At 46.2% G+C, this 13260-nt stretch overlaps 1 protein-coding gene across 6 annotated transcripts in view; it reads left to right on the plus strand.

Moving 5' to 3' along the window:
• Positions 1–13260, plus strand: part of ELFN1 (extracellular leucine rich repeat and fibronectin type III domain containing 1) — a 269308-nt gene that overhangs the window by 87437 nt on the left and 168611 nt on the right. For 5 of the 6 annotated variants that reach the window (XM_083585663.1, XM_083585660.1, XM_083585658.1 and 2 more), the window contains exon 2: positions 11894–12013. The gene's annotated coding sequence lies outside the window, so the exon portion shown is untranslated. Of the gene's footprint in view, positions 1–6546; positions 6694–11893; positions 12014–13260 lie in introns of all 6 variants that reach the window. The other variant, XM_083585661.1, reaches the window with a different exon arrangement.

Here is a 13260-nt window from a genome sequence, read left to right on the forward strand (position 1 = left end):
GTCAGAAGATTCAAGGCAGATAAAAGAAAGTCCTCCTTCATGCAGTGTAGTTAGACTGTGGAACTCCCTCCCACAGGAGACTGCGATGGCCACCAGTTTTGACAGTATTAAAAGAGGATTGGACAAATTCCTGGAGGAGAGGGCTATTGATGGCTACTAGCCACTGAACTCGTGCAGCATAACAAGACTAGACACCTCTTGATATTCATCTGCTGTAACAGCGGCGTCAAGGTCCTAGTAGATGCAAGCAATTTGAGAACAAGCCACAGTGAACTATCATTGGTTCTGTCACCTCCTCTGGACCTAAAGGGCCCCACAGTACGCAGAAAAGCTCTGCAGGACAACACAATGAGGATACAATGGAGGCAGCAAAGTATGCCTTCTATGCTGCTGCCTTCATGGCCACTAGGTAGACTCAATGATGAGTCCTTGCCAGTGTTTGATTGCATTGAATGAGTTTTCCTCCACTTGTGTGTTAGAATCTTCTCTTCACTTGTTTCCTTGACACACACACACACACACACAGAGAGAGAGAGAGAGAGAGAGATAGATAACAAACAATAATTCTAAACCCAGAAGGATCCCCTCATTGTTTTCAGACTAGGCACACCTGTGCTATAGTTAGCACCATCTCCTATGAAAGAGAAGAAGGCGTTTGTCAGCTGTAGTTCTTAAAAGCATTTGTATTAGAAATGATGATTTCTTTATTGGGGGGGGTGGAATCTGCCACCCAATTTAATCGAATAAAGTCATCTTCTTTTTTTAGCCTAACTGATCATAAACATCACAGCCCTGGAAATATCCTGGGAAATCAAAGATTCATCACATATTTGAGCACCCAGAGACTATTCAACAACAGGATTCAATTCATTTTGGCTTTGATCATCAGCCACTCCTGGCGTAACCCCATTTCAAGGGCCCAGATATCTTTTCAGAGTTATCAGAAATCAGGAGCGCTTGTCCTACATTGTGGCAGCACGCTGTCGACGCTGTTATTTACCTGGGAGATTGTCATCGTGTCTATGGATTTTTTTTTATTTTTATTTTTAGAAAGGCGTTTCATATTGTATCTCACGAAAATCTTCCTTCAGAGTGGGGGAAAGAAATCAATTTAAGATTGGCTCGGGCGAGGAGCACGTCGGCACGGATTGAAAGCCAAGCTAAATGTCGGTAAGCGGAAGGCTAATGCATAATGGCAGGAGCCCAAATGGTGGAAAAAAGATCATATGAGGAGGAAGATAAGGGGGGCAAGAAGCAGGTAGAAGCATTTGGCTGTGCCACCAGCTCTTTGTGTAACCTATGGCAGGTCTCTTTGCTTGGCAGGTTGCCTGTACGTGTCAGCCATTCCTGAACTACTACAGTTCCCCATGGTGCTTTATTAATTTGTGAAGGGATTTCCATTAAGGCCACAATCCAAAGGTGTCCTACTGAACTGAGAAGGAATGACACAAGAAAACAGCAGTGCCGTTACGCAGGAGAACATCAAGGTAGATTGCACTTGGCTGCTGTGACCTCACTCCGAGAGAGAAGGAACCCAAAATATTCTGGTTTCCCTGTAAGGCTACATCACCGTTTGTGGGGGACATGCACACACTAAAATCGCCATCGCTCGATGCTACGGAAACGAACCGAGTTAATAAGGGAAATTGTACAATGGAGAAGATCCCTGCCATAGCAGGGAGAGAGATTAGGTGCATCACATGCACAGCCCCTGTCTAATCTCCAAGATGTTTATTTCATTTCCTGCCCGGCTCTTCAAGATTGGATTCTTGTTGTTTTTTAATTCCCTCTTGGTTAGAACAATATTTTTTTCATTATGAATATCTGCAATTCTGTCAAACGGCAGTATTTGCCGGCCGCTGTTCCGTGGCAGCCAAGCGGGCTCAGACATGTGACCCGCAATGTTGTATCGATCAAATGGAAGCGACACGCACCCCCAGGCTTTAGGGGTTATTAACAAATGCTGATAGGACACCACCCCAATTTGGAAAGTCAGAGGCAAGATTCTAGTGAGGTTCTCTTCCCAGAGAGACCACATAACACCGGTCTTGAAAGACCTACATTGGCTCCCAGTGTGTTTCCGAGCATAATTCAAAGTGTTGGTGCTGACTTTGAAACCCTAAACCGCCTCGGTCCAGTATACCTGAAGGAATGTCTCCACCCCCATTGTTCAGCCCGGATACTGAGGTCTAGCTCCAAGGACCTTCTGGCGGTTCCCTCACTATGAGAAGCAAAGTTACAGGGAAGCAGGCAGAGGGCCTTCTCGGTAGTGGCACCTGCCCTGTGGAACTCCCTCCCACCAGATGTCAAGGAAATAAACATCTACAGTGGTACCTTGAGTTGCAGATGCTTCGGGCTACAGACTCCACTAACCAGGAAGTAGCACCTCGGGTTAAGAACTTTGCTTCAGGATGAGAACAGAAATCGTGCGGTGGCAGCAGGAGGCCCCATTAGCTAAAGTGGTACCTCAGGCTAAGAACAGTTTCAGGTTAAGAACGGACCTCCGGAACGAATTAAGTTCTTAACCAGAGGTACCACTGTATCTGACTTTTAGGAAGATATCTGAAGGCAGCCCTGTTCAGGGAAGTTTTTAATGTTTCATGTTTTATTGTGGTTTTAATATTTTGTTGGAAGCTGCCCAGAGTGGCTGGGGAAACCCGGCCAGATGGGTGGGGTATCATCATCATCATCATCATCATCATCATCATCATCTTTCATTCATTTATTTATTACATTTATATGCCACCTTTCAGCACTCTAACCACTACACCGTACTGCCTTTAGCACCAAGAGATGCATCCTCAGCCCATCAATTTTGAGGGATGCGCTATGGTGGGGCAGCCAGAGGGGTGGCCTCTAGATGTTGGCAGGTTGCAGAATGAATGTAGGCTTTCTTGACATTAAGCTGGGATGGGGCTGGCCTACTAAATTATTTAGTTGTGATTCCTGCATTGCAGGAGGTTGGACTAGATTTGCTTCTGGGTCCCTTCCAACGCAATTCTATGGTTCTGTGATCCTGTTCTCTCCGCCCCCCCCCCGCCCCCCGCAACATATATTTTCAATTTTGTGTGGCTGGTCTTACGAGATAGGAACAAGAGAATGAGCTGGGAGGCATCAATTGCAGGGAATTCATGTTCCTCTCCCACTGTAATGCTTTTAATATTTTGCATTTCTAATAAAAAGCAGGATGTAATCAGAAGGTAATGATACCGATATTTGAAAATCGGTCGCTAGCGGGCTCAGCTCCTTTCGTCTTTTTTTTTATTTTAAAGAATACCTCTGTAAAGCTATACTTTGCATTTTATTACAGTATCCTTTCCCCGCCCTCATTATGTGTTCTTAAAATCCTAACTTCCAGGGCTTAAGGGCTCAGCCATTTCAAATCGCGTCAAGCTGAAATTTAGCATATAATTTCTTCCCCCGGCATTTGTTTTAATCTTCCGCATTTTATGCTGGATAGTCGAGAGCAGCAAACCTCTGTGCATTTTTTCCTGGGCTCGCTACTCTGCCTCAATGAGCCTGTTCAGCGAAGGAGATGATGATTACTTGGTGATGGTGATGAAGAAGAAGAGAGCTGCCCCAAACTTCTGTAGGGCACCAGGTTGACAAAGGCTGGTCTAGCTGGTGTTGGCAGAAAGCAGGGCACAGCGGCCCTGGGTGCAATGCCTTCTGCTTTTAAGAGCATTTTGTATCCTCTCAGCTCAGCTTTGATATTTGTAAATAAAGCAAATATTGAGGACACCATAGTCCTCCAGCTCTTCTAAAGAAACCCAAGCCCTTCAGAGTAGCCCAAGAAATCCCTTGCTGTTTTGGGTTCCTAAGGGATATATGAGAACATTGTAAAACTATTTTAAACCTTTCTTAACTCAGCTAGTATTCTACTTTATGTCTGTGGTCAGACTGGTGTTGGGCTAGGACTGGGAACTTTCAGCAATCTGGAAGCTCACCACAAGATGTGGAGCATCTTCTTGGCAGTGAAGTGTCTGCAAACTCTCCCTGCCCCTAGCCTGGTGGCTGGGTCCTTTGAGACAGGAAGGGCTATAACGGACTTCCTGTTGAGATGGGCCTTTGTATGCGCAACTGGTTTCCTGACTCTGGTGTGCTACTGTGTCCTCTTTGGACTTGCACAACTCCTGGATTTTGATAGGGATGGATAAACCTGCCAGTTTTGGTTTTGCTCCATTTGTGAAAAGCTTTCAGCGTAGAGCAGGGGTCAGCAACCTTTCTCAGCCATGGGCCGGTCCACTTCCCTCAGACCATGTGGTGGGCTGGACTATATTTTGAAGGAAAAAATGAACGAATTCCTATGCCCCACAAATAACCCAGAGATGCATTTGAAATAAAAGCAAACATTCTACTCATGTCAAAACACTCTGATTCCTGGACCGTCCGTGGGCCGGATTGAGAAGGCGATTGGGCCACATCCAGCCCCCGGGCCTTAGGTTGCCTACCCCTGGCATAGAGTCTTCCTGTTCAGGAGGCCAGCTAGCCAGCCATGCCCTTTGCTAGGGCATTCCATTCCACCCTTTGCCACCAACCCATCACAAACAATAAGCATTTCATGCCCACATTGAGCTGTTGAGTGGCTCTCTTGCCCCAACCTTAGGCTTTCTTCCCCATGTTTGTTGTGTTTTCTTGTATATTCTTGTTTGTTGTATATTCTTCCCCTCCCCCCAAATCCCAATACCTTCTTCTCATGTGTCGATGGTGCCATTTTGACACCTGTTTTTTTTTAATAACATATTTATTGAGGTTTTACAAAGACATAGGTTTACAAAATAAAAAAGGTCATATCAAGAAAAAAAGATACAAAAAAGAGAACATAGAAAAATACATAAAAAAGAAAAAAGAAGAAAAAAAATACAAATTACAAATACAAAAGACAAATAACTAAAAAAGAATTAAAAACAAATCAGTTCTTTGTGACTTTAAACTCATTAACTTATTTCCTTGGCCTCCTCACACCTCCCCTTTTTGTATTCCCATTTAAATAATCAAATCATCAAATCCTTACCCTCTTTCATTTATCTTGACTCTGTATCTTAACATATTATAATCTATATTTTCATCCATTATCAATTCATTTTTGACACCTGTTGAATGCATTTGCTATTAGTATAGAAGATGGCAAGCTGTTAGTTCATCTCTTTGATTCTGTATTGCTCAGTAAGTTTTGGGATGGTGGGGTGTTAAGTCTTCATTTTTCGGTTGCTGTGTTGGGCATGATCCTGTCAAAAGGAAGCCCTTATTCTATGCCCCACTGATTTCAACACGTGGTTTGAGCATATCCCAAGCTTTTCCCCGTGGATTGCAGCAGCACTTGAAAACCTGGAATGGACTTTTTGTGTGAAAGTACTGAAAAAGAGCAGGACGTGGGTGGCGCTGTGGATTAAACCACAGAGCCTAGGACTTTCCAATCAGAAGGTCAGCAGTTCAAATCCCCACAACGGGGTGAGCTCCCATTGCTCGGTACCTGCTCCTGCCAACGTGGCAGTTCGAAAGCATGTCAAAGTGCAAGTACGGTAGATAAATAGGTACCACTCTGGCGGGAAGGTAAACAGCATTTCCGTGTGCTACTCTGGTTCACCAGAAGCGACTTAGTCTTGCTGGCCACATGACCCGGAAGCTGTACGCCGGCTCCCTTAGCCAATAAAGCGAGATGAGCGCCGCAACCCCAGAGTCGGCCACAACTGGACCTAATGGTCACGGGTGCCTTTACCTTTACTGAAAAAGAAGTCTGGATGTGCTCAGAGGTGCTCTTTTTGAACTGTATGTCTTTTGCACTCAGCTCTGGTTGGTAGATATTGGGATTGCAATAAGTACCTCCAGCAAGCGAGAAATTTGCTTATCTCTGTATTAAAGGATACAAGCTGTGCTTAGCAACTTTTTACTTTAATTCCCCCCCCCCCCAAAGGAAGTTTGGTATTCCTTAGTAGATACAAAGCTAAGAGGAAGAAGGTCTCCCTTCTGCTTTGATATGTGTGATTTAGAAAGAGGGGAGGAAAAATATGTCCTCTCCAGTCCACAAATGTTGAACATCTAGAGTAAAGTGGAGTGGGATCTTTTCGCTATTTACTTACGAAAATTCCTTGATGGATGGAGGCAGACTTGCAAAGGTCACTGAGCTGCGGACCAGAAATGACATCCCGCAGTATGTTAAACCAATGATAATAAGGCAAACCACAAACAGCAGCAGAAAATGAAGCCTCTCTTGGGGGAAGTTGGCAGTTTTTGAGCTCTTTAACTGAGGGTATTTTTGAGCAGCTGCTGGAAGATGCCCTTTTTTCTTTTTTAAAAGGTGAGGCCACACTTCGTTGAGTCCTATCCCCTCACTGTGAGGCTTCAGGGCAGTTTACAGCAATGCAATATTCAGGTGAAACAGATTACAGGGACGAGGGCAGGTTCTAACAAATGATTTGACTCAGGTGTAAAAGAGGTGGCTCTTCAGCATTTGAGGAAAACTACAAGGCAAAGGTGCCAGACACACCTTTGTGGGAAGGGAGTTCTGTAGTGTAGGGGCTGCCACAGAATGCGATCTTTTCCTAGGCTGCTACCTCTGAGGGTGGAGGAATTACCAAGCCCCCCACCCCACCCCAGAAGGAGGTGGTATTACAGATACCTGGCACCAGAAGATGTTGACTCTTCAGAGATGTGTAAGAGGGAGACAATGACCCAACTTGGATCACATTCTACGTGAGTCTCTTTTCTCTCTCTTTCGAGTGTGGCTCCTGTTTGGCAGCAAGCAAGCTTGGTGCCATGACATCTGTGGCATTGTGAAAGGCCCTCTCTAGGCATTTTGCAGCCTGCAGACTTCACCTCTCTCTCTATTACAAACATTAAGGACACAAGAAGAGCCTGCAGGATCAGGCCAATGGCCCATCTAGTCCAGCATCCTGTTCTCACAGTGGCCAACCAGATGCCTGAATCAGATGTCCACAAATTTCTCCTTTTCTGCTAACACTAGAACTCATGGATGTCACCTTGTATCTACAGGACCGCCTCTCCTGGTCTGCCCCGCAGAGGACCTTAAGGTCCACGAATAACCATAGTTTAGAGGTCCCGGGCTCTAAGGAGACTATCCTCCACCAGGGCCAGGGCCTTTTCAGTGATGGCTCCGACCTGCTGGAATGCTCTGTCCCATGAGACTAGGGCCCTACAGGATTTAACCTCCTTTCACCGGGCCTGTAAGACAGAGCTATTCCACCTGGCCTTTAATTTGAATTCAGCCTGATCTTTTATTTCCCTTCTATTCCCTCCCCCTCCCCTTTTATGAAGATCACCCGCTCTGGGACCCCACAGCTAATTCTCCCCTGGCCTCCTCGCTGGCCCAAGTAGGACTAATTCAGCCAGCTAGCCCTGGTGACAATCTAATTGATTTTTGATTTTTATTGTTATTCGTGTTTTTATACTGTATTTCATGCTTTTATAATTAAGTGTTTTAAAGTGTTTTAAATTTGTTGTTAGCCACCCTGAGCCTGGTTTTTGAACCAGGAAGGGTGGGGTATAAATAAAAATTGATGATGATGATGATGATGCTCAATATGGGGAGATTCATGATAGAGGACAAGATGCAACTTTTTTGCGCAGCGCATAACTATAGAACTCACACCTCCAGGAGGCATTTATGGTCAAAAACCCAGATGCCTTTAAAAGAGGATTAAGGGAATTCATGGAGGGGAGGGCTATTGTGGCCAGCAGCCATGATGGCTAAGGTCTGCCTCCATTGCTGGAGACAGCAATGTTTCTGAATACGGGTTGTGGGAAACCACACAAGGGGAGATTACTCTTGAACTCAGGTCCTGTTTGCAGGTTTCCCACAGGCGTCTCGTTGGCCACTGGGAGAACAGAATGCTGGGCTTGATGGACCACTGGTCTAATCTAGCACCACGTCTTATAGTCTTAGGACTCGCCCATCACAATCATTTGTACTTTCAATGGGGATGATGCCTGAACACTTGTACCGTTACATCTCAAAGAACATCAAGAGGATTTCCCCGCACAGAACAATAACTTCCTGGGGGAAGGACTTATTAGCCGCAAACAATTCCAAAAGCGTTTGAAGGGGAGCGGAGGCACCAGGTTTGTGATGAGTAATACAATCTTCTGAGTCATGTTACTTGTGGGGTGGGGAGAGGGAGAACGATCTCAGTTAAGTTGTTTATTCATTCTCTGCTTGGGTAATAAGTTAAGACAATGAGGAGGCCTGGAGAGATCCGTTGGCAGTGGAATGGATCCCACAGGAACCAGATACAATATTGCTTTTGGATGGGGAGTTGCTCATCCACCCAGATGCGGAGTCTGCAATTAAGCAGCGAATCAGTAAGCAGAAGTTTCTCTCCTCTTTCTCTGCCTTTAAATGAAACTTATTAACTGATGGTGTAAGGGGTGTGTGTGTGCCTTAAGGCAATCATACTACCTTTTCCTCCGAACCAGCTCAGTTGTACAGTTTCCCCTGCTAGCCACCATTTTATTTCCTCCATTTATTTCTGAGGCCAAACATTTGAGAATGCAACAGCTTCTTGCTTTTCCCAAACCAAGTTGCAAACAGCACAGAGAGGTAGTGAGCTCAGCTGGAAAGGGAAAAGTGTATACATGCTCCATACACCTATATAGAGCAGTCTTTTCCCATCCTAGTGCTCTCCAGATCCTTTTGCACTCCAGCTTCCATCATCACCAGCCAGCATGCCCAATGGTCAGGGATGATGGGTGTTGGAGTTTGACAACATCTGGAATGCTCTGGGTTGGGATACGGTGAGACAGAGGATTCAAAGGGGGATCTTGCAGCAGGGATGAGACTTTTCTCAGGCCAAGGGCCACATTCCATTCTGAGTAACTATCTGGGGGCCAGATGCCATTGGTGAGCCAGGCAATGAATGCAAAATTTACCTCTGGACAGCAGGCTAGTTTCTACACACGCTCACATTCCCCTCTCTGTCCTGGGAAGCAAGGGGCAGCATCAGAGTCCAAGGACACATTCCAGGCAGGCAAAAACACTCGAGGGAGGTCTGAACCAGGGCTAGAAGGCAGTGTAACTTAGAAAGGGGGTGAGCAGATAGAGTTGAGGGGCACATCCAGCCCCTGTGGGTCTGAGGCACCTGAGCCCTGCCTTACACTCACCTTGCAAGGTATTAGCCCCACTGCTTCGCAGTCAGGGCTGCGAGTTCGGGTTTTAGATTGGCCAGCTTGAAATAAAATCAGAGAATCACAGAATTGTAGCGTTGGGAGGAACCCTGAGTGAGTCGTCTAGCTCAACCCCTTGTAAAGCAGTTATCTCAACACATGGTCCCCCATCCAGTTTGAAACCAGACCAGACCCTGCTTAGCTTTGCAAATGTGGTGGCAGTTTTATTGCTGCACTGCTGTTGCTCCACTTCTTTGTTTTCATGTGATAAATGGGCAGAGCCATGGTAGCTCCAGCCCCCTGTTCAGCCCATGGCAGAGGCGAGGTCTTTGGCGCTTCAAGGCCCGGTCTCTCCATCCACAGCCTCTCTCAAAAGCTTCTGCCATGTCTGCCGATACAGCCAGCCGGAGCTCATTGATAGCTGAAGATGAAGATAAAGGATGCGGAGCAGAAGGAGCGCTCAGGAAGGCGTCGCAGGAAAAATGCAAACTAATCAGTGGAGGCAGCCACCGTAATAAGGCACTAAACATGGAAAATTACGGTAGATTTGTTTCCTCTGCTTCTCATTGTAGGCATTAGGCACCAAGTCGTCAATAGACTATTCAGTGCAGCGAATGCAATGCTGTGGGCTGTCAGCTGCACCGCCGTCAAGGAAGGGACCAGAATTTGGAATGCAAGTGAGAGAGATGATGGCAAATTGTCCTCCGAGAATCTGTGAGAGAGGAGATGACCTCAGCAGGTGCCGAGGCGCAGTGCATGGAATGAGTGCTGCGCTGAATGCGTTCGCTATTTGGTTCTTGGTGCAGACGTTGTTTCAAAGGCTACGGAAGAGTTAAAAAAAAATCCCCTTCCTTTCGGTCTTTTGAAGGCTGTTTTGTGTTTGTTTTTACCCATAGGCTTGCTGGTAAAGGTAAAGGGACCCCTGATCATTAGGTCCAGTTGTGGCCGATTCTGGGCTTGCGGAGCTCATCTCGCTTTATTGGCTGAGGGAGCCAGTGTACAGTTTCCGGGTCATGTAGCCAGCATGACTAAGCCGCTTATGGCAAACCAGAGCAGCGCACAGAAACAGCGTTTACCTTCCCACCGGAGTGGTACCTATTTATCTACTTGCACTTTGATGTGCTTTTGAACTGCTAGGTTGGCAGGAGCTGGGACTGAGCAATGGGAGCTCACCCCGTCACGGGGATTCGAACCGCCGACCTTCTGATCGGCAAGTCCTAGGCTCTGTGGTTTAACCCACAGCGCCACCCACATCCCAGGCTTGCTGGTACTTTTCTGCAATTCCCCCACCTGCTTGTATTTATGAGACCCCAGCCAGTCAGGGATGGTGTTGTCAACCCACCTTGCCAACTGGATTTAGATAAGAAGGGTGGACACAGAATCCAGTTCTTCTCCTGCTAAAGCTCTTGGAGGGTATAAGTTGTCCTAGGAAATCAGGGTCGCGATAACTGCTCAAGGAAAATTTTATGCATTCGGAGAAATCAGCACCAGCTTGCAAAATGTTTGACGCGACCCTTCTCTGCTCCAGCAGTGCAACCAGGTTTTATATGTGCTGTCATAGCTCTGCCCTTGCCCCTCGCACAAGTGTTTCAGACTCCTCAGAGCCTCAGTTTCCCTGTTGGTCAAATGCAACTGTCTCCCAGCCCAGCAAACAGTCCCCAGCTGCCTTAAAGCTGAAGCTGATTGGCTTTCCTCATTTGATGATGATTCTTCTTCTACACTACAGCATCTCACATCCACCTCTTGGCTATACAGCGGGAAGCTGGTGGTCCCTGCATGAAAGGCAGGGTAGAAAGGGTCTCTCAGGGCAGGAGACTGGGGGAGGAAATAGGAGCTGGGAGGGTCTACCTTTCTGTGTATGGATAAAGGATATGATATACCATAAATGTGAGGAAACGCCTTTGTATACAGTGGTAGCTCAGTTTAAGAACAGTCCTGTTTACGAACAATTCAGTATACGAACTCCGCAAAACCGGAAGTAGCATCCTGGTTTGCGAACCTTACCTCGGTCTAAGAATGGAAGCCGAACGGTGGAAGGGCACCGGCGGCAGGAGACCTCATTAGGGAAAGCACGCCTCGGTTTAAGAACGGTTTCGGTTTAAGAACAGACTTCCGGAACGGATTAAGTTCGTAAACTGAGGCACCACTGTATATTCTTTTTCCTTTCTGTCTATTTCTTGATTTTTCTTTTTTCTTATTTTGGTTCTTCATTATTCTTTGTCTTTCGATTGGTTTGACATTTATTGTATTTTATGTTGAAAACTTTCAATAAAAATTAACCAAACACAGCCTTGGACATACTCCTCTTCAAGTTCTCTTCATTGTTGTTTCTTTGCAGCCACATAAACCCTGCTGCTAGTTTTAGATCAGGCACCCCCAAACTCGGCCCTCCAGATGTTTTGGGACTACAACTCCCATCACCCCTAGCTAACAGGACCAGTGGTCAGGGATGATGGGAATTGTAGTCCCAAAACATCTGGAGGGCAAAGTTTGAGGATGCCTGTTTTAGATCACTCACCCATCATAAAGGTGATCGCTTACTTGGTCTTTTGAAATTGCAGGGTCTCCATACTGCTTTATTCCATCAGCCTGAGTTGTGTCTTGCCACATGTCCTGTATATGTCCATTTTAACTTTGCAAACTTTCCCACTACATCTGTAAATCAACCCCATCTCCAGATCTGGGCCATTTTGGTTCCTCTTCAGTGCATGTATATGTGTGGGTGAGTTTTTCCCCTCTAGTTAAAACTCTTTTTCTCTGTTCTTTGGCACAGGACTTCCAGCCGTGACCGGTGTCTAAATCCTTTGGTGGCACCAGAATGTCAGAACATCCCTGCAAGTCAACAACACGTTCCACAACGCTGCTTGCTCTGCGAGGAAGGATGAAGCTCCAGGTACACATTACTAATTGCCTTCAAATGCAAGCAAGGAGTCCTTGCAGAGGAAAGAGGTTTCAGTATGGCAAAGTTTTGACAAGGGTTCAGCTTATTGTGGCATGAACTGACGTATGGCCAGTGGTGTAGTGAAGGTGGGGAAGGGGAGCAGAGCACCAGGACTTTCTCTGAGCAGGAGCAATGGTGCCGTCTCCAAGACAACGGAGGGATTCTCCTTCCTCTGACAAGGGAATGAGGTGATAACAAGGCTTTCAAGTTTACTTGTGACGGATTAGTGTAGAAGTCGGAGACCGAGGAATATAATCGAGCAGAAATTGGACCCTTTTTTCTTTTCCACAGGGTTCCTTGTCCACACTAGCAACATTTCTTTGTGAGGTGTTCTTTTCCCCCCATTTCTAGTTAAAAGTGAAAGGTTGCATTTCAGCTCATTGCAAATCTTTGGTTATTGTCTGATGCGCTTTAGAAGTTGAACCTGTGCTGTCAGAAGGAACTTCAGTGGAACTTGCTCCCAGGAGCCCCAGGCTTATGATGCAGCCTTGCTGATCCTAAAAAAACTGGGCATTATGATGTATATTGCTGACTTTGCACTCTATTTACCAGTGTGCATGAGCTTCAAGTTTCACCTTCTGTCTGTATCGTTATTAGTCAGGTTTCTCGTTGGGCCATTTTGGGGGGTCCAAAATGGAGAGCCAGTGTGATGTAGTGGTTAAGAGCAGTGGACTCGTAATCTGGTGAACCGGGTTCGCTTCCCTGCTCCTCCACATGCAGCTGCTGGGTGACCTTGGGCCAGTCACACTTCTCTGACGTCTCTCAGCCTCACTCACCTCACAGAGTGTTTGTTGTGAGGGAGGAAGGGAAAGGAGAATGCTAGCCACTTTGAGACTCCTTCGGGTAGTGATAAAGTGGGATATCAAATCCAATCCAAACTCTTATAGGGCGGCACTCAACCTGAATATCCTATATGGAAGCAAATGATGGGCACCATCAAGAATGGACTTTGCTCTAACCTTGCATAGCCACACCCAGTTTTCTTTAGAGCTCCATACTAGAATCCTTTCCTTAGTCCTGCTAAGAGTGCTGGCCGCAGATATAGAGAGGGCCAGCAGATAGGTTGAGCAATTCATCTAGGAGGAAGACTTCTCATTTCTGCAAAACCACACTGTCACTGTGCACGTAGAATACACGGTGTCCACAAACTCTCAAGATCACTGTTGGTGACAGACATCCACCGTAATACTTTGCATGGG

The sequence above is a fragment of the Podarcis filfolensis genome (assembly GCF_964270895.1).
Source record: "Podarcis filfolensis genome assembly, chromosome: 14".
In the NCBI taxonomy this organism is placed as follows: Eukaryota; Metazoa; Chordata; class Lepidosauria; order Squamata; family Lacertidae; genus Podarcis; species Podarcis filfolensis.